Source organism: Ambystoma mexicanum, chromosome 7q (assembly GCF_040938575.1).
Source record: "Ambystoma mexicanum isolate Mex_15411 chromosome 7q, UKY_AmexF1_1, whole genome shotgun sequence".
Lineage (NCBI taxonomy): Eukaryota > Metazoa > Chordata > Amphibia > Caudata > Ambystomatidae > Ambystoma > Ambystoma mexicanum.
In genome coordinates this window covers 730,315,431-730,342,060 of record NC_090941.1, presented here as the reverse complement: position 1 = coordinate 730,342,060, position 26,630 = coordinate 730,315,431, and positions in this window count along the sequence as shown.

Here is a 26,630-nt window from a genome sequence, read left to right as displayed (position 1 = left end):
ACACCTGAACAGTCTTTTGAAAGAAGAAATAGCTAAAACAAAGCATAGCACAAAGAAGAACTGGCTTCACTGTTTGCCATTTGCACTGTTTGCACTGCGGAATAAGCCTGGTTCCCACCACCATTTACTGCCCCACGAGGTGGTGACAGGATGAAGCATTCAACTCCCACTGGCTCCTCCCACAAGGGCATTGAAGGATGCACAGAGTAATGCAGCTGTGTTAGGTCAGGAAATGTATGATTACATTACTTCCTTGATTGTAAGTGCCTCTTTTATCTCTCGCCAGATACCACAACACCGAGGAGGCCCAGAAGACAGCAGAGACAGCATCAGTGACAACAAACTGAAAGACTCTGGGGAAAAAAAAGCAAAAGCATGATAACTCGTCTGTTCTCACCGCATTAAGAGACCCAGGAGTTAGAGACGTGTGGCAGCAGGTGTTTATTTTTTTCGTCAATCACTATATGGTCTACGGGGCTTAAGATATTAACTTGAAAATAACCCAATAATGCTTATCTTTTGAGGCGGGCAACTATATCTTCAAGCTTTGCACGGATCAAGCAGCACAGGTAAAGATGGGTGAAATAGTATAAAATGTGATAATATTGTCGTGTCTCCTTATTCCAAGTGGAGTATTTGCATTTATATTTTGGAGAATATCACTGGTTGCTAGTGCTTCCACTGTATCCGCTACTAACACTACCCCAACCTCAGCAGGTGGAACGAGCGTGTCAGGTGGACAGGAGAGCACTGCAGGCACAATAAGGAGAGGTAAGCGCAATGTTAACACAGATATGAAAGGGGTAAATCTCTACGAACACATGACAAAAGTAGGTAAGGAAATAACCGGGGATGCTGTTATTTCTTCTCATCAATCCCCTATGCCATGGGTGCCTACAGAATGATTTAGCAATTAAAATTCCAGCGGCAAGAGCATAGTGCCTGATTTACCTGGCGATGGTCAAAAGAGCAGAAAGGAAGGGTGTCCACGGGCTGTGGAACCCTCGCGTCCCCTGCACACTCAAATTTCTATCGAAGGACAGACAATAAATAAACGAGTTTTAATGAGTTAGTTCACAGTAATTTTGATTATACAATTTTGGAATTGCTTACTATATAAAAAAATGATACATTTCAGTCAATGAGTGAACAACAAGTATTTCTTTCAATTATTCAGATAATGTATGATCAACAACTTTCAAAATAGTTCACTATTTTATCCATACATGTTGCAATCACTGTATCTCTAATCCTTTTTTCAATTAGACAGTCATTTGTAACAGTTTATATTTTTATAATATTCCCTTCATATTGTAATATGCAGATGTCTTTCTCTGTATATGGTTATGTTGACTATTGTTGTGACAACTCAACGCATTTCTGGAAAAACGTTCCCCTCTTCAGAAGTAGATACGTGACTTTTAATAATTTACATCAGTTAAAAATATTCTAAAATTCTTCATGAGCATCTGTGGAAAATAACATAGAAATATTGAAAATCAATGTTTTTCAAAGATCTTATAGGGAAGTCAGTGTTTAACGTTACTTTATCTACCAGTTCTACAATGCCATACCTTGCATTTGTGCCCCGAGGTCCTCTCTTAGAATGTAATTTCCGTGGTTATAAGAATCAAGTCTCGGGTTCTGTGGGTCACACTAAGGATCACCTGTAATGACGATTTCAATATGTTCAAATAATGCCTGTATTTATAACTAAATGGATTGCTACCATAATGATACTGTATTCAATTATCTCAGAGACTAAAGAGAGCTTACTTCCTGGGAGTGACTACTCCGAGATAACAATCAGCCTCTCGTATTATTAGGCAAAAACTCTTTCCAAGGTCCACTGTAAGATGTGGTCACCAATTCCTCATACAAAAGTCTATTCAGTGTAAACAATTGAAAATAATCACCTTGTTATTTTATCCACAGGAAGCGCACTGCATCTTTCCTGTGGTAGATTGTTTTTAATGTGGAAATTCTCTTTCTTAAATGCCATAAAGTCCTAATCAATACAAGGTACAAAGTATTAAAAAAAACAGTCCTTTTGTCTGTTTAGAGAAATCTGAGGGAAGGGCTAGAAGGGATCTGCAGCAGTGAGGAACCCCTTCTCTTACAACCAGGTAAGAGTTACAGAGGTTGCGCCAACACCCAATATGAAATTGATAAGAACAGAACTAGAGACTTTGGCTCATTACATCCACCTTTTGTAGATTTCTCCCAAGGCACTACATTATCTAGATGATATCTCTTACTGATCACAACCACAGTGAGAAGAGCAGGTAAGCCTCACTCTCCTAGCCATTCCCTGTGGGACCAGGATATCTGCCTATGCCCTGTCGAACTCCACAGGAAATCCATCACTCACCAGAGCCTTGTTAGTCTGCATAGCTTTTATTACGCTTATTATGTCTCCCTCTTCCATGGGTGCTTCCAATCCCTCTCCCGGTGAGCGCTCATCTTTGCCACTAATAAATCTCCTACTGGTTGCCCCTTCCCGAAGTCTCCCTCCTATCGCTGCACCTCTGATTCCAGGTCTTGTATAGAGTTGTTCATGTTATGTCTTACCTCCACTGCCTGAGACATACACAACCCCCTCAGGGTTACCTCAAATGCCTCCCACAGCATCCCCACATTGTCCACCAATCCCTCATACAATTCAAAAAAGGAAGTGATTGCATTAGCCACGTCCTTCAGTATATGTCTCATCCTCTACAGCCCCATGCCAGCGTGTCACTACCAGCTCCCCAACTTGGCCACCAACAGGGAGTGATCAGATAGGGCCCTTTCCAAATATTGCAGTTCGGCAAAACAATGAAAGTGTTCCCTACCTATAAACAAAAATTGTCTAGTCTGGAATATGAATCATGGACCCCTGATTGATATGAGTGCCACCTCTTAGACCCACGCATCTCCTGCCACAGTACCACCAAATGTTGCCTGTTTATTCCCTGACTCAGCTCTGTCCTTGCTTGCAGTTTCATGCCCCCCCCCTTCCCGTCCGGTCTAACACCGAGTCCAGGGTGCAATGGAGGTCTCCCCCAAATAGACAGCCCAGTGCGATAACCTCCCATCAACTTCATCACTGAGGGGAAATAATCCCTATAATCCACATTCAGGGCATACAAGCTAATCACACTTATGTCCTGCCTGTCTAACTGTCCCACTATGGCTATTGTTCTCCCCTCATTAGCCCCCAGCGTTCGCTTAATCTGCAGGGGGTCCTCTGGGCCACCCAAATCAGCACCCCCCTAGCAAACGTCGAATACGAGGAGTGAAATACTTTTCCCCCCATTTGACTCCAGTGCTTTTAAGTCTGCCCCCTGCAGATGAATTTCCTGCAGCAATGCCAGCTGTATCGCATGCTACTTCAGATACAGTCCCACACTTAGACTCTTCCCCATACTATCAAGACCCTGCACATTCCAAGTGCCTATCCTAAGGTGGCTCACACCAGCACCAAAGTGAAAATCTTGTCTGCCTATAACCTCTGCGGTTCCGGGACCTCTCCCTATTGCACCAGTTCCCTTGCACTGCTATACCCAACAATCCAATAACAGTCCCCCAGTAACAACAAACACCATCCTCTTAACCTGCCATTCCAACGTTCCTGCCTCCTCTCCCCATCCTCTCCCAACAACTCCCTTACTGTCTTCCTCCCCTGCGTTCCCCCTCTCTCCCTTCCTCTTCTCCCTCTCTCAACCTGTACCGACCGAGATAATCCTCCATCCCACACCTGCCTATTAGTGTGGTTAGCGGAATCTCAGTATCATGGGTGGGCTAGAAACTTCACCCACTCCGGCTGCTACACACTATGCACAACTGCACACATTATGCTGTGGGTGTCCCTCTCTAGCCCTCAATGGGCGGTACAGTTAGCTCTCAGCTGCCCCTGATGTCCCTGCCTGGTTCTTATGCCAGCCCATCACTGTCCTCCTTTGGATGATGGTCCTCAGCTCTTCGCAGCGCTCCCTTCAGCGTTTTCCTTTCCAACCAATTATATGCTTCCTGTTTGGAGGTGAACAAGAAAGACGTGCCCCAATCCATAACTCGTAGTTTAGCCGGAAAAATGGTCATATAACATAGATTTAACTCCCGGAGACGGAGGTGGGCCGAATCAAAAGACCTCCTCTGTTTCTTCACCTCATGTGTGAAGTCTGGAAAAATCAAGCTTCTGGCACTATCCACCTCGAAGTACCCAGCTTTACGTGCCACCCGTAGTATTGTGTCTCTGTCTCTAAAGGTCAGCAGCTTGGCCACAATAGCCCTGGGCTGTCCTCCCGGCGGTGGGGGCCTGCCAGGTACTCTATGCACCCGTGAAACCTTTGGGGCGCAATGACTCCAGGATGACATTTATACGTGTAGTTCAGTGCATGGCCCCTCCCATCCTTCCACGACCCCATATAACGCTCAGCTTGTGTCTGAGTGAGTCCCAGGACTAGTTCTTCTGTGCAGTCCTTATTGACTACCAGCTATCTCCTCAAGGCATTGATCTCAGATCGGGCTCTGTATACTTCTGCCCGGAAGTCCCCAAGTACGGTGGCTAACTGATCTACCTCAGAGGGCTCCATGACGCCCAGACAAGGCTTACAATCGTGGGCTTTGTGTTCTGTAAATCCTACCTGATGCCCTGCAGAAGTGTCCGGACCTCTGGTGGTGTTGAATGCTCCCCACCTCAGGACCTCTTGTTGTGGTGCATGCTCCACACCTCTCTTTACCCCTACACTGTACAGTATGGCATTTTAGAGGAGCAGCCAAACACCTCTGCAGGGAGTCCCACCCCTATTCTACCTATATGTTGGAAACCGGAAATTGCTACATGTGCAACACCATTAATGGTAGCTATACCACAAAGAGCCTTTGAGCCAAGGGACCCACTGAGAAAACCCTATATGATGTATCCCCGAAAGGATGACGATCTGCTGAGGGAGATCCCAGAAGGAGTGTAAAGATGTGAGAGGAGAGGGTGGTGACATCACAAGAAATGACATTGATGCACTAAGAAGGAGGAAGATAATGTACAGATAATGGAGAATCTGATGGTGAAGTGAAGAATTGAGTAGACTTTCATGTGTGGAATGAAGATTGCATGTATGAAGATGCAAGTCGTTTTATAACTGTAAAGATGCCATAAGGCAAGCAGACTATGCAATCATAAAAGGCTGGCTATACATAGTGAATAGATTGCAGGCGGTGCCGGGAAAAAGAAATATATATATATATATATATATATATATATATATATATATATATATATATATATATATATATATATATATATATATAGAATCTGGATATTCGAAGCCACGATTTTAGTACGCTCAACCCCTGGATTTGCAGCAAATAATAAGCCGAAGCTCGAAGATGGACCAAAGAAAGACTGCTTGGCCTGATGTCAAAGTCTAAGAGCAACCAAACCTGATTATCAGTCCTTGAAGAACAGTGAATGTGAGACACAGAGGCATCCCTCGTTAAAGTTGCAAAGAGAGTGTCAAGTTTCTTTATTCGGGACGATTAAATTCTATAAACTGGGGCAATTCATGGTCTCTGATCACGTGAATCCGAGATGGAAATAGAAGTGGGCATGCAAGCCTGAACCTTGATAAGAATGTGCTCACACTCCCTAAAATTCCCAGAGGCAAGAAGCTACTACAAGGCCAAGCTCAAAGACAATCTGAATGGCAGACGGCATAAATGATGAAGGGCTAATTGGGTGGGAAGGTATGCTCAAGTTCACCCACCAGCACCTGGGGTACCAGCGTATGTGCTGCTAGAGAATCAAATATTCTAGAAGGGTACAAGTGTGCCAACCAATTTTGGAAGGCCATATAACGAAGGACCTTATAGCGTGAGAGCCAATGATGTGCCGTGTTTCTACTTACTGTCAAAGATGACTTGCACTAAGGGAGGGCATGAGCTTCCCACCTGATTATAGAGACCCAATCACGACCCTATCGCCTATAGAAAGTATACTTAAATGTTCCCCTTGAGCCAACCACAATCACCTGTAGGTTTTTGTAGTTTGCCACGTAGTGTGACATAACGTATGACACATTTTTACATCCGTTGATATCCGTTGTACTCCCTGTTACAGACAATTGATATTAAAACAGAGCGTTTTGCCTACTTCGTGAGTCGGCCTTCTTGTTTGGTGTGAGAGTTATTCGCCTGCCATCCCATCCATCGTACAATGTGTTACCTTAATTAAAAGGACCATATGGGTTCACTTGGTAGCATGTTGGATGGTTGAAAAGAATGACCCATCGACCTATAGACTCCAGAGTTTTGGACGATCGAGTACCCTCTGCCATCTAGCTGGAAGATCACAAGTTTTCTTGTGAAGAGCAGACAATATATAATACTTGCAAGAAAATCGAGACAGGTAGGACAGGTCCCTCTTTGACAAAATCCCTCCTGGTTTCTACAGGCGCTTTGCAGAGGGAAGGTGAAAGTGGTCAGTTGGAGGGAGGAGTCGATACCAAAGGCCTCGAGCTGAAAGAGCGAATGTTGAGTAGACTAAGGAGAATGGCAAACTGAGAGGATGGGATTGTGGTAGTTTAAAAGTAACAGGGGATTTGAAAAATAAGAGGGAAAAGTAACGTGCGATTTTTTTAATGTGTAATTAAGAGAGAAGGCTCGAGAGTCCTAGCCCAAGTGTTTTCAGAAGGAGTTGACATACACTTCAGTCGAAGTAACTTAGGCTAAAATGTCAACCCAAATCCTGTGATCAAGGTATATATAATTAGGGGCAGAAACAAGAGGAGCGCTCACTGAGGATAAATGTGAAGAATCAACTAGTCTGTTTGTGTATTTGTAATATATTAAGGTGTCGAAGAGCGACAATTGTGTAAAGAAAGTTGAAAAAAGGCAAAAGATATATAGCACCTATCTAGAGATGCTGTCAGTACTGACCCAGAGGTAGGCTGAGATTGTTGAAAAGTAGAGGTTTTGAGTGGCAATTGTTGGAGCGTGCTCATATTTGTTGTTTTCTTAAAGGTATTTTGTGTTAACACTGGTAAGTACTGACAGTCAATTGAGACTCGTCACAATGGTAATCATTACACCTTTGATGCACTTATGTAAAACGTTGCAGAAGCATATGCCCAAACTCAAACAGTACAGTGCAGAATGGATGAAAGGCACAGCAAATAAGATGTTCGTGCCATGGTCACAAGGGAGATCATTGTCAAAAGCAGTATTGCAACCCATGACCACATACTTGCATGCTACATACACGGGAAAGAAACTGGAGAAAAGGTTAGCCATTTTAGAGCTTTGGAAAATGTATCAGGAAGAGAAAGAGGATCAAATACCTGAGGATTGGATTCTTAATCAATATAAAGAGGAAGGTGTTGAGTCCTCTGCTCCCCTTGTCTCACCTGAGGTAAAAAGCGATAGCACGGAAGACGTAGGATTGTATCCGTTAAAGGAACTGAAGGTGGTGACAGGGTATAGTAATCTCATTTACAAACCGCCTGCTTATAGTAGCGACGACAGTCCAGAAGAGACTAAGAGGAAAGAGGAGATCTTTAAGGTATTACAAAACAGGGAAGGGAAAAGTGAGCGATCAAATGTATCGACAGAGATAGTGCGTGAGATCAAGAGATGGAAAAGAGAGAAGAATAAAGCTGAAGAAGTAACGCTCGTACAGAACAAATGGATAGGAGGACAGATATTACTCAAGCTAGATGGGAAGAACATTGAGGAAGTCAGGCAAAGGAAAGATCAAGATGAGAAAGGAAGAAGAAAGAGTTAGATGGGAAGCAAATTAGCGAAGAGAAGTAGAAGAAAAATTAGAGCGAAAGAGGAGACAGCAGGATTGCGATATTGATCACATTCAGTAGGAATTAATGGAGCCAAGTCCCTTAATACAATGAAGCAGTATAGAAGAGTTTCTGCCGTTACAAGGAGCAACATCAGGTCCATCTAGAGTAACCCTAGAAGAGAAATTCGATATAAGGAGCATCGGAGATAGGATTGATAAAGCCTATCAAGACTTAAGAGAAGGTACAGATCGGGAAGCCGAGGGAAGGGAGAGAAAATCCTAGTCTTCCAATCACAAAGCGAAGAGAATAATCCATTCAGTCTTGAGCATAGAGCCTTGTCTTTAAGTAAACTGACTTAGATAAGGGTGAAGGGGACAAGAGCCATACTAGTTGGGCACTAGATATGTCAGACGAAGAGAGAGAATTATTCCATGTGGAAGAGGGAGAAGGTGCATGCGCCGCTGAGGGAGGCCTGCAGGCAGAAAAGGAAGTGAGATGGTCTGGTTTAGAGCAACCTGAAGATAGGACACCAGACCATATAGCATATTCAGATCACCCTAAAGGACGATCATACAGCAAGAAGGGTGAGTCACCGCGAAATGTAAACCGATTAAGGTCATTGCCCGGAAGAAGGCGACCAGGAACCATTGTCCATACTATGGATAGGCAGACTATGGGAGCTGATTGTAAATCGAGATTTACACAATTTCCTGTAGAGAAGGAGCCAAGTGCCTCTACCAGAAGTCCCACCTCCATTTTGCCTATGTATTGGAAACTGGAAATTGCGACATGCGCAACGCCAATGATGGTACCTTTACCGCGAAAAATCCTTGAAACACGGTATCCATTGAGAAAACCCTATATTCTGACCCACGGAAAAATGACAGTCGTTTAAGGGAGATTCCGGAAGAAGTGTCAAGATGAAAGAGCAGAAATGACGCACCAAGGTGAGATGCCAATGGAGAATGTATGTAGATCAGAGAAAATCTGATGGTGAAGTAAAGAATTGAGCAACATTTCATAAGCAAAATGAAGATTGCACGTGCGGAGAGCACTGTAGAAAATGCAAGCGGTTTTAAAATTGTACAGATGCTGAAACACAAGAAGTAATCATATGGCTGGCTAAACGTAGTGAATAGAATGCAGGAAGTGCAGCCATTTTATATATATATGTATAGAATCTGGATGTTGCATGATGCATTTTTGCAAACTAGGACCCCATGAATAGAATGACTGAAAGTGTGGCGCAGTAAAAGATGACAGCTGACATTGAAGGAAGATTCGAGAAGGCTTGTCTGGCCCAGTGTCAAGGGTTGGGGCAGCAAAGAAACTAATTATCTATTTGAGAGGATACAATGAACTTGAGAAGTGAGGCGAGCTCCCGTTGGGGTGTAATGGAAAAACACTAGAAGTGCCAGGTTTTATTCATTTAATAGTGTTAAATGCAAGGAAGGAGCTCAAAACACGGTCTCCTGTCACATGGTCAAGATGAAAATAGACTTGGGGCAAGCTACACTGAGACTTAAAGATAAGACCATTCTCACACTCCCTTTTTATTCTCAGGCACAGTGATCCTTTGCAAGGCCGTGTTCAAAGACTAATTTGAATGGCAGACAGCAAGAGTGATGATGGATGTTGGGCTAATTGGGTGGGGAGGTATGGTCAAGTCCAAACCTACAGCACCTGGGGTACCAGCTTGCGTGCTGCTAGCGAGTGCATTATTACCAAAGGGTACAAGCGTGCCAACCAGTCATAGAGGGTCACATAGAAAAGAGCCCTATAGTTTGAAAACCAATGAACATCATTTGTTTTATGCAACAGAAGATGACTTGCACTAGGGGTGGGCCTAGCTGTCTACCTGACCATAGAGACCCATTTACAACCCTGTTCCCCATAAAAAGTATACCTAGATGTTCCCCTTAAGCCTATCATAAACCCCTGTAGGTTTTCTGTTATTTTACCACATAGTATGAATCCATTAATGACAAATCTTTGTTATAAAAACAATGTTTTTAATGAAATGCATTGACACTTATTCTGTGGGTCGTCCGTTGATGCCCATTGTACTCCCTGTTATAGACAATTGAAATTAAAAACAGTTATGTTTTTCCAACTTACTGAGTCGGTCTGATTATTGGTGTTGGAGTAAGATCTGCATGTTATGTTATGTTCTGTTATTTTTCTTATACCGTGCCAAAGCCCATGGGCATCCAGGCGCAGAGAGACAAAAAGACAGCAGGCTACCAGTGAGGGGAAAGAGTGCTAAGAGAAGAGATGGGTCTTCAACTGTTTCCGAAACGTGAATAGGTCCCCGATCTTACGCAGTGCAGCTGGCAACGCATTCCAGGCCTTAGCGCCTTGGATATGAAATGCTCTGCCAAGCCCGCGGGATCGTTTCACACGGTACTGAACTAATAAAAGATCTTCCGCTAATCTGAGTCTTCTTGTGGGCTGATAAACACTTATAACATCTTTCATATAAATTGGTGCAGTCCCAAAGGCACATTTATGACAAATGGTAAGTAACTTGAACCCAATACGGGCCTCAACAGGGAGCCAGTGTAATTTATGTCGAGCAGGGGTAATCGCTTCAGAACATTTCATCTGAAAGATGATGCGGATTGCTTTATTTTGTACTTTTTGGAGTTCATCAATATCAGCTTTCCTTGCCCCACACAGGAGTGCATTACAACAATCCACATGTGGTAGAATAACAGCTCTCACCAGTTTAGTGCAGTTTTCGATGGAAACACGTGGGGCAACCTGTCTGAGCACTTTAAAATGGTAATTGGTGCTCTTTGAAATAGCTGTAACGTGGGCATCACAGTCTAGACTACTCTCCATGTACATGCCTAACGTCTTGACTTTTTGCACGACTTTTATGTCACTGCCATCAATCCTGAAGCCTGAGTATGCCTTGTCCAGATTAGTTAATGCCTGGCGGGGTTCAAAAAGCATGAGCTCAGTTTGTGAGGCATTTAGGCAGAGCCAATTAGTAGACATCCACTTTTTTATCAATTGATACACCATGTCTACCAAGTTTTGGTCAGTATCATGGTTACCAGTGATGTCAAGGACCAAATGGAAATCATCCGCATAATTGCAAAAGAAAATCTGGAAGAATTCCAATTCGTTACAGAGGGGTAGGATATAGATATTAAACAATAACAGAGAAAGGCATGCCCCCTGTGGGACACCACAAGTCAAAAGTTATGGTTCAGAGGCACAGTCCCCCCAGTATACTTGGGATCGTCGACCCTCTTAAAACGACCTTAACCAATCTATGGTATTTGCAGAGAGGCCCCCGACCGATTTCATTCTTTCAAGAAGGATGTCGTGATCAAGCAGGTCGAAGGCTGCCGATAAATCCAACAACATCAGCAGCCCGACCTACTTTCTTCTAGTTTAGAAAGCATAAAAGTCTGTAGGTCTAGAAGGGCACTTTCAGTGCCATGATAACTTCTGAAACCTGACTGTTTAGTTTAAAGTATATCAGCTGTCTATACATGGTCCTGCAGTTGAATGGTTGCTACCTTGTCTACAAGTTTGAGTAGAAACAGGGTATTTGTAACTGGCCTTAAGTTAGCCGCGTCAGAAGGATCCAATCCAACCTTTTTCAATAATGGTGAAACTGCCACATTTTTTAATGGTTGGGGAATTTTGCCTGACCGAAAAGAGGCATTGGCGAATCTACATAGGAAAGGCGCGAACTTCTCTTTGTGCTCAAAAATCATTTTTAATGGAAGAAGTTTGCCAGGACAATTTGTGGGATGCATAGATTTCAGGATATTTATCATTTCCACTACGGTGGTTTCCTTAAAGGTAAAACCAGTGGTGGATTCAGTTTTAATGACGATGTTGAACATTAAATCTGGTTTGGTGTCAGTTAGCTTAGTATCGAATGGTGGTATTTTGTTGGGCAGCGATGTGGACTTGACTGTAGTCGATGGGGAGGTCAAAATGTCCTGCTTAATTTTACCTTGGGCTTTGCGTAATTTGTCTGCAAATGCTTTTTGTACTCGGTCGCAATCTTCAACAGTGGGTTTAATAGAAGAGTCACAGGCAGTGGGGTTTTCGCAGGATCTAAAAAGTTCCTTAGTCTGATCTCCTGCAGAACTGGTTTGATTATTGTAGTGGGTTTTCTTAGCCTCAAGGATTTCTAATTTGTACTGCTTTTCTTTACGCTTCCAGTCCAATAATTTGGTCATAGAGCTATCTTTGCGCCAGATGTGCCTGCCTTTTACTAGCTCTAAGATCTACCAGAGAAGGGGAAAACCATGTGTGACGATTTGGTAAATCCCTGACTAATTTATCTTTCAAAGGGGCGAATTTATCAAGCATGTCAGTAGTCAGTTTATTATAGTGTCTATAAGTGATTCCGGATCATCAGTGTCTTTAGTTAAAGTCATCAAAGAAGACAGATAAACAACCAAAACGGGTGTAGTTATGTTCTTCAAATTATGAACTCTAACTGGATGCATAGGAACGTGCACTCTACGTGCAAGAGTTGGAAGCCGCAAGACAGAAGTGACAAAAAAGTGGTCGGACCAGATACATGGTGTAGTCAAGATATCTTCGACAGGTATGTTACTACTACCAACCCAATCTAAAATGTGACCCTTTTTATGTGTTGGGTCAATATTATGGATTATAATCTGGTGAGCAGCCAACATTTTTTCTAATGATAAGGCTTTCTTGTCTCTCTTGTCACCTTTCCAATGGTTAAAATCCCCCAGGATGACAGAAGCCAGTATTGGAGGTTAACATGGGGGAGACAAGGTTGACTAAATCTTCGTTAAATCTGACAGAGTCCTCAGGGGGTCTATAGAAAAGAACCAGGTTCAGTGTTTTGTTGGGATTTGATGTCATTTTGATATGTATCATGTCAGTCCCAGAACATTCGATTTGAGCTTCATAAAATCCTAGTGATTTATTGCATATAATGGCCACTCCACCACCCACTGCCCCTTCTCTATGTTTCCCGAAAAAAACATAGTCTGGGGGGGTCACCTGCTCAATAGTAGGTCCCTGGGAGTTAGTGAGCCATGTCTCAGTAAGGCACATGATGTCTAATTTATGTTCGAATATATAGTCATGTATATCCAAAAAATGTTTGGCTACTGAGCGGGTATTAAGTAAGGCTACCCAAATTAATGGCTCAGACCCCTGAATAGGGGGAGCGCTTTGGGTATGATGGTCAGCGTTATGGTCCTGTAAAGAATGCAAGTCCTTACCTGGAAATGCCATACGTAAAATCACCAGGGAGTAAATTAAGTGGCACGTCTGCGCGTCCCAGCACGGACCCGCACAGACCCGCTAGTTACGTTCACGCCGGCACGTTCTAGCCTGAGGATGGAATAAAGCTAGCAAAGAACTACAGTGCTGCTGGGAAACATAGTTCTTTGTTAGTGCTTGCACGTATATGCCGGGGAAGCTCAATGGGAGTCACATCCCTATCCATCGCATAGAGCGCTACCTCGCTTAAAGGGCCTATGGGTTCATTCCCTTATTGGAAAAAGGGGGAACAAGACCACAGTATATCCCATGGCCACAGATAGATAAGGATAAATTAAGGTGCAAACCCCCAGTTTAACGGCGGGTGTGGGAAAATGGATTTATGAGTTAGAAAAATAGGGGATATTAAGGGTCTCCTAGCAGACATTATTGGACAAAGGGCAGATTACATTTGGTCGAGAGCAGGATATTCAAGTGTCATGGCACAAAACACGGCGCACGATGGAGCGATATTTAATAATTGTAGGGGGGATGTATGGAGAGCTCTCAGAGCGCAGTATCCCAATATATCAGACATAGGTGTGATCATGACACGCAAGATGAAAGATGACAAGGATCCGCCTGCTTATATTCAGGATATTCAGGAACGCTGGACTCTTGAAACGGGCGAGCCATGTGGAAAGACAGTGGCAGTATTTTACCACATTTTATGTCAGGGATTGCCTGAACAGGTACAGAGGCAGTTTAAGAAGCAAGCGGGAATGGAAGTGAAACCATGGCCTGAAATACAGTTGATTATAGTACATCACTGTCCACTTTTGCAGGAGAAAAACAGTAAGAAAGACGATGCTAGGAAAATTGAGGAAGCCAAGTCAGTCCAGAAGGAATTGTCAAAGTACGCCATTGAAGGGGCAGTAATGACAAGCAAAGAAGGGTCAATCAGCGCGTACATCGCAGGTGAGTAATCAGAACCCAATGGACCGAAGAGGGAATGGGTTTGTATCAAGAGGTAGGGGCATGGGCTATAGAGGAAGCAGAGACGTCTTTATGGACGGGCAAAGGGGGCACGTGGCCTGGGCCCCCACTCTGGGAGGGGGCCCCCACCTGTCAACAAATCTGGGGGGGGTTCGGTAGGGGAGTCCAAATACTTGACATACCTAATTGCAAAATGTAGTTGTCATTTGTTTGCCCAGTATCTTTAACAGAACAGCAGACTTCCTCTTTGATTATGAGGCTGCAAGCAGCACAGGTTAACCTGAGAGTCGCATTCACTGGAGGAGCCTGGTTTATGGGCCTAACTTCTGCAAGCATTAGCATGGCTTGCATTGCAGCTTGTAAAAAAGCACAGACCGAAGATCTCCATGATTAGTTTGTTTTTCTTTTGTGGGGCTGAGTTCAGATTGGCTGCTTTTCTTGCAAAGAGCAGGACATGTTAGACCTATACTTTGCAGAATCATTTTTTGAAATGACATTTTGAAGCAGGTAAAAAAAAAATTACAAAATCAAATAGTATTATGGGTAATTAGATCACTAAGGATACCTAGATGTTGTTGGAAGCGGAGTCCCTCAAATCATGGCACTACATGCCTGTGTGATTTATTAACTCTGAAACATATTTATTGATAAGATAGCTCAGCCAGTTGAGCACTTGCTACTGCGATCTGTGTTTGATCTGAACGTTGCAGGTTCAAATCCTGGCACAGCCAACTCTGTATTTATCCTTACGGGGTCGATAAATGAGTACCAACTTCATTTGGGTGATAGTGTGTAAATGTGTTCTATGTAAAGCGCTTTGGTGAAAGCGCTATATAAATAAAACTTCATTATCCTTTGATTTTGTGCAAAGATTTATATTCTCTGTGATAACCCATAAGGATAAAGGTTCTCAAGAGTGATGTGTCTGCTGTGTAAGGACAGTTTGCCTGGTAGTCAGACTCTGACTTTCATCTGTTTTAGGCTGTTACACTGAGCTGAGCTAATTTGTTGAAGTCGAAATTCATAGATAATGATGTTAGTGCGTGTTGTCTACTACATGCAGCTGTATTTCTCCTCACCTTATGTACTTGCAGAGGTTTGATAGGTGTGGATTTCACAACGTGTCCTGTTTTAGTATGTTCACCTTAAATAGCTGCACCACTGCCCCACTCTCTCTGATTTGTCACTGTGACCTTTAGGATGTCTGAGAAGCATTTCAGTAAATCGTGGAGTCTAGCGTGGGTTTGCATTCCACATGGGTCACATGTACTCCCTAAACTGGAAGGAGTGTCCTATTTGCCCTGTTATTCAACTGCAGAATAGAACACTGAAATCTTATAAATATTGCAGTGAGGTTTGTTTGCTCCTTTATGTTTCTTCCCTTAGATGTGCATACTTGGGCTTTCCTCACTGACACAACAAAAAGCCTTTATAACAAAGCGACACCTTTGACAACCCCAATTCCACCTTAATTTCCCACCCCATAATCTCTCACCCACCTATCTCAAACCTTTCTCACAAACATACCCACTGTCTCTACTCTTTCACACTCCTATCCCACCTTCCAGATCTTTCAACCTTCCACCTGCCTCCTCTGTGTTTCTCTCCTACTATGTTACTTCTCTCTTAGAAGCCATGCACTTCTTTATAGCTCTCCTTCTCTTCCCCCTCCCTGGTCACCTTTCTTGTCCAGTTTACCTCTTTACTAGTCCTCTAGACTGTCACTCCTACATATCCCTCATTGGGCTAACCTTTTGCTTCTCTCTCTACTCACTGTCTCACTAGGTCTATCCTCTCCCTGCTCCCCTGCACCTCATTTGTCGCTCACTCATGCCATCCTATCTCTCACTTGTTTATCCCTTCATTGTACAGTCTTTCCTCTACATGATAAGCTTATTTGTCACCCCTCCTTTGTTTCTTCCTCCACTGTCTCGCCATGTGTCTTCTCTCTTCCTGCTCCCCATCCACTTGTCAGTTCTGTCCCTCCCCTCATTCACCTTCCTTACCGCTCCATTATTGACTCACCATCATTGTTCTCGCTTCCCTTCCTTGTCTTTCCCATATGTTCTGTCTCTCCTCTCTATCTCCTTCCCTTTGGAATCTGTGCACTCTCCGTTGTCTGCCGCCTTTGACTGCCACTTCTGTTGTATGCACCCTCTCTTGTCGTTGCCTCGTTTTCACTGTTCCTTATTTTTCCTCACCCCATGTTTCCCTCGCTCCTCCTGTGCTCCTTCCCTGTCTCTCTATTCTGATCCCCTGATTCACCTCCATTATCTTTAACTTTTGTCTCCACTCTGAGTCACGCCTCTCTCTCTCTCACGATCCCCATCGCTTGTTGACTCTCCCTCTCTCTCTCACGCTTTGCTCACTCACATTCACTCCCTCTCTTTCTCTCACCCATCCTCTCACTTACACTCACTCTCCACCTTGCTCTTTCCCTTCCTGCTGGCTCCCTCCTGTTCTTATGATGTCTTAACGTCCTTGCATATCCTGCCAATCTCTGTTTATCTCTCCCTCTCGCTGCCATTGATCCTCCCTTTCTGCTTCTCTGATTGCCACCAGTGGTGTGCCAGGGCACTCGCAAAATGGCTGAAATTGGGTCAATCAGTTGCTCTTTGATTTCCATTCCTGCCCTCATGACAGTGTTTTCTGCTTAAAGATCAACTAGCACGGTATAGACGGGCAAGGGGAAGCATGTGCTGATAGTCAATGCCCTGGTGACATTGACTTCTGAGGGAAAGATTGTTGAATAAGGTTGAATAAGGTGGTGCATCTGAAGCACATATTACATAAAAAGAAGCTGCATTCCGGTGCCAGGTAATAACTACAATGATTTGTTTTTAATACACAGACTCTTCTTGGGTCAGCCAAACCTGTTCATTATGTATGTTGAACAATGATTGTGTCTTTTTCGAAAAGCGTGAACTGAATCACTTCTACGGGCTCACAATTTTTGCAGATATGGCCTGGCAATAGAAATTAATTTGCCCAAGGTCACACACTTTAGTTAAGTAACGATGCTGGGATTTGAGCCTAATCTGCTATTTAGGTGCTTGACCATATATCTTCTCAGCATCAGTCTAATTAAAAATATATATAATACATCAACCGGACAAATATATAAATCCTTATAGAAATATGTTTAAAATAAGATTCTGCAGATTCTGAAGAAAATGTGAAGTTCCTAAAGAGCAATCAGGCATCACAAAAATGCACTTGACAGTTTAGAAAAGGGACGAGAGATGTATTTGCCTTGAGGTAAAATACAGATTTCACTCGCCATTTGGAGCTATGTGAGTTTTTGCTGCATGTTACCCCTTGGCTAAAGAGCTACCTACTCCATTAAACAAGGAGGATGAACATATTAAAAAGTGTATTTGGAAGCTATAATCCAAATGCCGAGGGCAGTGACAGACACACTACTACCCACTTTTCCCATCAAGTACAGCTACTGCATGCACATTTGTTTCTTACAAATATGCTGAAATAGAGGTTCAACATATGTTCATTAGCATTTTTAGCACATCATTTGGAATTTCTGTTCACTTAAAAAAACAGGATTATAAGTATCAGAATGCAGTGTGGTGCACATCTGAAAGCCAGGTCTGGTTTATGCCTCGACTGACATGAGATAATTTGCAATCTCTACAAACTGTTATGTGTATTGTAAAAGTTTCAAGACTGATTTCAAGACCTGGTTCTAGGTACTTGAGTAAAGTAACCATCACTTTATTCCAGGTCCTTTTGGAATGCAGCCACTATTTTAATTCTAGGTGAACTTACAATGTATAAAGGTAGAAGGTAGAGCACTAGAAAAGGAAGATCACTGCACTAATCATGGTACTTATGGAATGGATCCTGTTGCCAGTTGATGGGTTCTCAAGAGAGGGTGCTCTTCCGTCTCGGTTAATGTTAGGAAAAAGGTTTGTGAGAGCCGCGTGCATCAGGGCGCTGGATATTTAATATTGTAGGATATTGGATTAAGTTGAGTATATAGAGCAAAGAAATGAGAAGTCTTGTCAGTTGGTTTGGTTTTTAGTGCTGGTTGATTGACACACTAAAGCCGACACATGTTTTGACCCAACAGGGGTCTTTATCAAGGCGTGTGTTTGGGGTTCAATAAATGTGGGTTGGATGAGCTCCTGCGTGGTGGCTGTGCTGAGTAGCAAGAGGTCAGGCCTTCGCTCATCTTGTTACAGAGGCCTTGCTGGTCTGATCGCTTGCTACTCGGCAGAGTCACCATGCTCAAGCTCATCATCCAATCCACATTTATTGAACCCCAAACACACTCTGTGATAAAGACCCCTATTGGGTCAAAACATGTGTCGGTTTTAGGGTGTCAACAAACCAGCACTAAAAACCAAACAAAAAAAAAGTGACAAGACTTCTCATTGCTTTGTTCTATTTACTCAACTTAATCCAATGTTCTACATTATTAAATATCCAGTGCACTGGTGCACACGGTTCTCACAAACCTTTTTCCGAACTCAAGCCTCTGCACTGAATTTAGGTGACCATAAAAAAGTCTTTATGGAATCTAAGCTAATTGAATATTCTAGCACTGATTCTAAGTTAAATGAAGAATGTTAGTCAAGGTTTGAATTGTAAAAAGTACGTAGAGTACAACCAGTTGTGGAATCTAGAATAATGTTGATGGTAACCTTGTACTGAAGCTAGGAGCATGTAGAATTTAACCTCTAAACTATGCTTAGCCAACACATGTATTCTAGGTCACTGTTTAGAATGTAGAAAATAGATCTAACCTCTCACTCTACATGCATAGGGAAACTAGCCCAAGACACAGCCGCAGACCCACATGTATTAGCCATTATACCCCACTTGAAGACACTTCGCACAACACCTCTGCCATAAGAATGCAGCTAACGTTTGCGAGAAAAATTCAATAAGTAGCTGCACACATTGGGCCTCATCAGGAGGTGGGCAGAGTGGTAAAAATACAGCAGTAACGCTATTACCACTCCACCCAATCCCGAGTTTGGGCAGAAAGTTGAGCTTTGAACTGGAGGTAAATCTGCTGACTTTCCGCCCATTTTTGGTGCATTTACAGTGGCGCAATTTGCACCGTGGTAAATAAGCTGAAAATGACCCATAGAGTTCTATGGACTCTGAATAAAATGGGGATTTACAGCCTTTCTGCAACTCGAGATACGGCGCTCACATCGACTGACCAAGTGGCTTTAACGCTATTTGCGTTGGGTGCTATCCCAGTGGATTTACTGCTGGGATATCGCCCAACCTGTGATGAACCCCATAATCTCTCTCCCGCTCTCACATATCTAGACCACTTATCACCACCAATACACACGCCAGCTCGACATGGGTGACTTGCATGGACTTGGCCACCACTCATATCATTGCACTGGCCAATATGCACACACGCATGCTAGCACCTTTTTGAATTTTTTCCCATACCTGGACTCCGGTTCCCTTACCCCCCTCTCCCTGCCGAGGGCATTCAACCTATAGCACGTAGGGACCATTTTAATGGTGAAAGGCACTATACAAATTACATTACATATGCAAATTAATGGTCATTGATTCTTTACAAATACTGAGTTCACTCCCTGTGATGTAATGTTCTGTATTTTCACTTACAGTGAAGTATATACATATGCAAATAACTGTAAATATAACTGCAACATAACCTATTTCAGCATTCTGTTTACTCACAGTTCTTTAAATAGTTCAGATCTGTTTCCCATTGTCCAACCCATTCATGTCTTTCATATCTGTTCCTTGTAAGCCTTAATTCTGCCTTAGTTCGTTATAATAAGATAACCTTTCAGGTAGCATACTTTTGTCATCTTGCAGCGTTCCTGTGGAACAAAATCCCTCACATGAAAACGATAATGGGTTTAATGTAGTTAATCACCACATCATGAATGATATCCTCATTTCTGGCAGAACATTACTACAGGCTTTAATCCGTTCCCTCTATAGCCATTTTATTCATCACCATTCACTGGTAGTTACATTTTCTGCACACCAAAAGGAAGTAGGTTATGTTGCTTTCATGTTACAAGACTAAAGGGAGAGAAGAGGGGCATGCATCTATTGCCTTTCTCCATGGACTATTATTAGTTTCAGTAAATTAAACCTAGTTTTAGGAAAGAGTCGGCTGTGTTACTTCTGTAGAATTTGACTTGAGACACGTAATCCATTCTGTTTGTTGTTTGGGTTGGGGGCAGGTGTTAAATAGGCTATAGAAGGGTTCCCCCAACTCTATCTTTGCCCTGGGCCCCAAAAACTGTTAGGATGGCCCTGAGAGGAAGGTGTGGATTTCAGCAAAATCAAAAGGTGTTTCAGAATGGACAGAATGAGAGTCAGAATGCACAAGGAAGGTTCAGTCAGGGGAGACTAGTTAGATGAGGTCCTCCTATATGGTGGACATGCGGGATTACAGGGCACATTGTGCGTGCATGCGGAAGTCAAGGGTATGTACAAAATGATCAATTCACAAGGGGGGGACAGCTTATCCTCCAGCAAATAGCTCACAAGCTAGGGAAGGATTTGGCCAAGATCAGACAGTGTATCAGGCACAAGCGCCACAAGTGCACCAGGTACCGCAAGCACAGCAATCACAACAAGTGCCATTGAATTCACTGCAAGGGCAGTTGCAGCACGCCCCCATGCAGAAACAGCAGAATGCAAACACAGGACAATATTGATACCTAGAATAGGGGGTGTCACTGTGGTGGGAGGGAATCCTTTCACAGGTATGTATGATCCACAAAACGACAGCTCACAGGAAAACTTGATATGTTCAGTACTATCAGTAACACCAGGCCCCCAAGAGGAACCAAGGGTTGATGTGGCAATATGAGGCAAATGTTTTTCGTTTTTAGTAGACACTGGTGCAACTTGGCCATGCATACGAAAGGGAAAATATCCAATCTCGGGAAATGCCATGAATGCACAAGGATTCTCTGGAGCTACAAGTTGAGTTCCTTTTACTGATGAATTACCAGTCTCTACAGGAGAGTGTAATATGTCTGTTCCATTGTTGTATTCACGGCAGGCGCCAGTTAATAATTTGGGAAGAGACTTAATGACAAAACTTAACATGACGATTTCTTTTACTGATGAAGGTATACTGTGCTCCACTCCTGGGGTACACTATATGAATGTGGGGAAGTTTATATTGGCATTTACAGGGTAGACGACTCTGCAGGGTTTGGCAATGGAACCTGAAGTTTGCCTTTATGGGGTGAGCATTCTGTTAACATGGCTACCTGTTTTGGTGGGAAGAAATATGAGGATACCTGATGAATTTTTGTTTAGACTACATGTACCTACGGACGAAGAGGGGGAACAGACCATAGAGCTAGATGCAACCCTAGAATGAGGGTAAATGGCAATGCTCAAAGGAACAGATGATGAGGGCAGGCCCTGGAGAACAGTAACTGCCATTGTGGAAAGGAGTAGATTGACTGATATCACTGACGATGACATATTTAAAGATGATCCATCAGATGATGAAGTGGTGTTCTTTATGAGCATTATATATTGGATCAAAATAGAGAAAAGGGAGATTCCACAGTGCATGGCAATAATGCGGCAGCGTCCACCATTTTTTGATGAAGACTTGGAGAAAATACCAAGCGTTTTATGGACTAAAGGCCCTCACGGTGTAGGCCTACTAAAGGGAGTAGGGGAGGTTAAACTATACCTGAAACTAGGAGGATTTTACCTCGAGTGAGACAATACCCATGTCCCGAATGGCAGATGAGGGCATTTTTGAGACTATCTCAGCACTGATGGAGCAAGGTAATCTGGTACTGTCAGAGTCATCGTGCAATAAGGCAGTGCAACCTGTGAAGAAATTAGAGGGAGGGTTGTGGAGGTTCATACAAGACATGAGACCGAATAACAAGATTGTAGAGGCAGAATTTCCTTAAGTTCCTAATCCAGCGATGATACTATGCAGTATCCCAGTAGAAGCACGATATTTAATGGTGATTGACTTGAAAAATGCATTTTTCTCAATCCCGTTGCACAAGGATTCGCAAGATTTGACTTTGTTTTCCTTTCGTCAAATCTGTCTGAAGCACACAAGGCTGCCTCGAGGGAACTGTGAGTCCCCATAGATCTTTAATAGAGTCTTACAGATGGACGTAGGCAATATTGATTTAAAAAGCACTGTGATACAGTACATAGATGACATTTTGATTTGTAGCACAACAGAAAATGAGTGTAGACAAGACTCAATTCAATTAATGACTATTCTGGCAGACAAGGGATACAAGGTTGACAAAGTGAAGCTACAGTATTGTCAAGAAGAAGTGTTATATATAGGCCAGTTGATCTCATATGCAGGAAAGGAGGTAACACCTGAAGAGCGGGAGCAATTATGAAAACTGCAAAACTGCACACGCTAAAGCAGATGCAAATGTTTTTAGGGCTATGTAATTATGTGAGAGCATGGGTGTTTGACTATAGTTCGTACACGAGACCCCTGTTGCAGTCTTTAAAGAAAGCACAGGCAGACAAGGAGAAAATAGAATGGACTGAAGAAATGGAGGGAGGATTTGAAGAACTGAAGAAAGCAATTTGCACAGCTCCTGTTTTAGGAATTCCCAGTTATGTTGAGAAGTGTTTCTTATTTTTACATACCAATGGGACAGTTATGACAGCAGTGTTTACACAAAGGACTACATTAGGATATAAACCTCTGGCATATTGCAATGGGAGTTTAGACCCAGTTATGAAAGGGCATTTTCCTTGAGAACAGTCATTGGCAGCCACTGTGTTCGCAATTGCGAAATCTACAAGTATTGTGATGGGTTCTTCTATGATGCTTTTTGTGGAGCATGCTTTGTTTGCCATTTTGGAGAAACCTAAGGGTACATTGACATCTTAGAGAGCTTTTGTATATGAAGTGATCACATCGAACCCAGCAATTAAGGTGTAGAATAGTGAACCTGTCACATTTGTAGCTGAACCAGTGGCAGAGGGCGAGCATGTGTGTGACTGTGCAAACTATGAGGAGTTCTACGATAACATACCACATGTTAAAGAAAATGCACTGTCAGGAGGGGAGATTGTCTTTATTGATGTTTCTTCTAAAATTGATCAGACAAGTGGAGAAAGGCATTCTGGTGCAGCTGTAGTGAGGCACAGAGCAAATGGTGAATTTGAGGTTGTAGCAAGTGCAAGACTACCATCTCACTTTTCAACGCAAGCGGCAGAATTAGTAGTCCTTACACTCGAGAAACATGAAGGACAGGAAGTGACAGCGTTCAGTGACTATGCCTATGATATCAACCGTACACGCGGGTCTAGCGCGTTGGTAAAGGAGGGGCTAACTCAGAGCGGACGGCACTGCAGTGCAGCACTCATCCTTATTGGACAGTCTCAGTAAGGCACTTCAACTCCCTGTAGCCATGGCGATATTTAAATGCGCAGTGCACACTAAGCAAACCGATATAATTTCTTGCGGGAACGAAGCAGCAGATGTAGAGGCCGAAAGAGTTGCGTATTCACCAGATATTTCCAGTTTTGATACTCCAAATGTTAAGGAGAATGTAGTTACAATTATGGTAGTAAATGAAGGATTTAATCATTTACCAAGAGCTCAGTTAATAGTGGTGCACCACAAGAAGAGCAGGAGTTATGAAAACAGAGGGGGTGCTCTTTATCCCCCACAGAAGCATTATGGTGGCAAGACAATACTGGGAAACCAGTGATGCCAGTAGCATTGTTAAATGTAGCGCTTGAACAGCTGCACTACCCCACGCATGTAACTAGGGAGAGTTTTGCTGCAGCAATTGCAGAAGACTGGTTTGTACCGAACCTGTTAGAACACATTGCATTTTATGTAGTAAATTGAATCATATGTAAAATGTTTACCGCTGGGCATACACTGTGAATGATTAGAGGAGTAATCCCTCATCCGAATGGTCCTTTTCAGCATTTACATGTTGATTATGTTGACATGCTGCAAGTCTGTAATGGATACAGGTATTTGATAGTGGTGGTGTGTTCCTTCTCCAGGTGGATCGAAGCAGGTCCTTGTACACACCCTGATGCCACTTGCGCAGTAAAGTTTGTAGTACGAGAAGTCTTTCCAAGATGGGGAGTGTGTGAGGTGCTAAGATCCTATAATGGGCAACATTTTGTTAATTAAGTATTTGAACAAATTGGATTATTACTGAACATTAAGCACAAGGATATGTGAGAGACTCAATGGCCTCCCAAACGAAAGAGTCGCCAAGCCTAAATTGTCACTGAAGAAGGGATGGCTATATTACCTACCGCTAGCTCTATATGCCCTAAGGAGTCAGCCTGGGTCAGACCACTACCTCACACCCCACGAGCTAGTGACAGCAAGACGAATGAGAATGCCTTTGACTCCTCCATCAAGGAGAAAAAGTTAAGCCCAAAGTACTGTGAAACTGCTAGGAAATGAATTAAATGAATATTTGACATGTATGACCGCTATTACCTCTGTTATTTCAGATCAACTCATGCACCAGGGGGATCGGTCTCAGAACACAGATAAAAACCATTCAGCAACCGGAATTTCTGAACTATTATCAGCACCTGGATTGTTTACTGGAGATACAGTGCTGATCTTGTCCCTTCCCAGGACCCTCTGCACGGATCTGGCTTCTAATTTAAGCTCTAAAACTCAGGACATCCTGGCCTCTCTCTCTTCCTCTCCTCTTCCCCTGTCTACTCCCTGCTCTTCCTCTGGCCCTTCATCGGCCACCTCTCCTCCATCCTTCTCTTGCTTGCCCCTCTTCTCCTCTGACAAGGTTTCTAGACATGTCTGATCTATGAAAGTCTCATCAAAACAGGTTTACCCCTGCTCCTCCAAAATCATCAAGGACCACATTGACACCCTGGCTCCTGCTCTGGCTGATTTCTGTAACCACTCTTTCATCACCTGAAACACTCCCTTGTGCACCCTCTTCATAAGAAACCCTCTGCCAACCCTTCCTGCCCGTCTAACTATCGTCCAATCTCCATCACTCCTTTCCTGGGCAAACTCCTGGAAAAACAGGCCATCTCCCAGCTTAATCTTCACTCTGAATCTGTTGGCCATCTCCATGACCATCAGTCTGGCTTCAGAGCTGCCAGAAGCATGGAAAACTGCTCTCCTGAACACCCATGAAGACCACCTCTCCAACCTCGATTCTAACACCCCCTGTGTCCTCATCTTACTCGATCTCTCTTCTGCCTTTGACACGGTCAACCATGCCATCCTGCTCAACTGTCTCCATGATAAGCTGGGTATCACCGATCAGGCCCTGGCTTGGCTGACCTCCTTCCTCCCAGATCCAACTTGGGTCCTTCCTCTCCTATAGCTCTTTCTCTACCTGTGCTGTTCCCCAGGGGTCTAACCTCTCTCCCTGGCTGTTCAACAAATACCTGGCACTTATTGCCCACCGCATAGCTGCTCTCTGCCCCAACTTTCAGTGCTATGCGGATGACACTCAGCTCATTTTCAGGCTCCCTTCAGCCACCTCTTCTGCTTCTCGCATCTCTGACTGTCTGTCCACCATCCAGGAGTTGTGTGCCGCCAATGATCTCTGTATTAATGCCAGTAAGACTGAGATTCTACTCATCAGTGCACCTGCTCCCTCCTTTCCTGTCACTCTCTGCCCGGCCTCTCTTGGCCCTCTTCCTTCTCCCACCTGTGAGGCTAAAAACATTGGTGTCATCTTCGACTCCACACTTTCCTTCTTTCCTCACATCTCCAACGTCTCTAAGAAGTCACACTACCAGCTGCACCTCCTCAGAGGTATTCTTCCCTTCCTCTCCTTCCCCAAGAAGCTCACTGTCTCCAGAGCTGTGGTTCTCTCTAGGCTGGACTACTGCAACAGCCTCTTTTTACATCTGCGGAGCCTCTACTCTTCGCCCCCCTGCAACTCATCCAAAAGAGGACTGCAAGACTTGTCCTTGACCTCAACCCCAGGGATCGTATCTCTCCGGGACTGAAATCTCTGCACTGGCTCCCAATGGCAGTGAGGATTACGTTCAACACCCTCTGCACTGTCCAAAAGGCCTTCTGAGCCTGGGACCTCAATACCTTCAACTATCTCTTCCTAAATATCTTCCTTCCCAAGCTCTTCGCTCATCCGCCTCCAGCTCCCTCAGGGTTAGTCGCTTCTCCAAGCAGTGATTTGGCAGTAGATCTCTTTCTTCGGCCGGGGCCTCCCTCTTGAACAGCCTCCCTGCCTCTCTGAAACTTGAGGAGAACCGTCTCTGGTTGCGGAAGCACCTCAAGACCTTCCTCTTTGCTTCTGCTTTCTCTCCTCCTCTCCCCTGCTGATCTCCTGGCTGAATCTGAAACTCCACTGGTTTACCTGGCCACCTTCTGATCTCGGGCCAAGGTCCCCCCTGCCAGTTGCACAACTGCACTGCCCCCCCGGCAACCCTGCACTCGGGGACTGTTTCTGTATACCTACAGCCCCTACTAGCACTTGACACCTGATGTCTGTACTTACACTTACACTTGCCACCTGCTGGCTGCACTTTTGATTTATTGTCTTTATTTATTTTACTGTCATCCTACGTACTGCACTGCCCCTACCCTTGCCCACTGTACTTTTCCCTTGCCCCCTCCCCTGTACTTGAGCAATCTCAATGTCACCTGACCTAGTAGGATTGCTGTCTGCCTTCCCT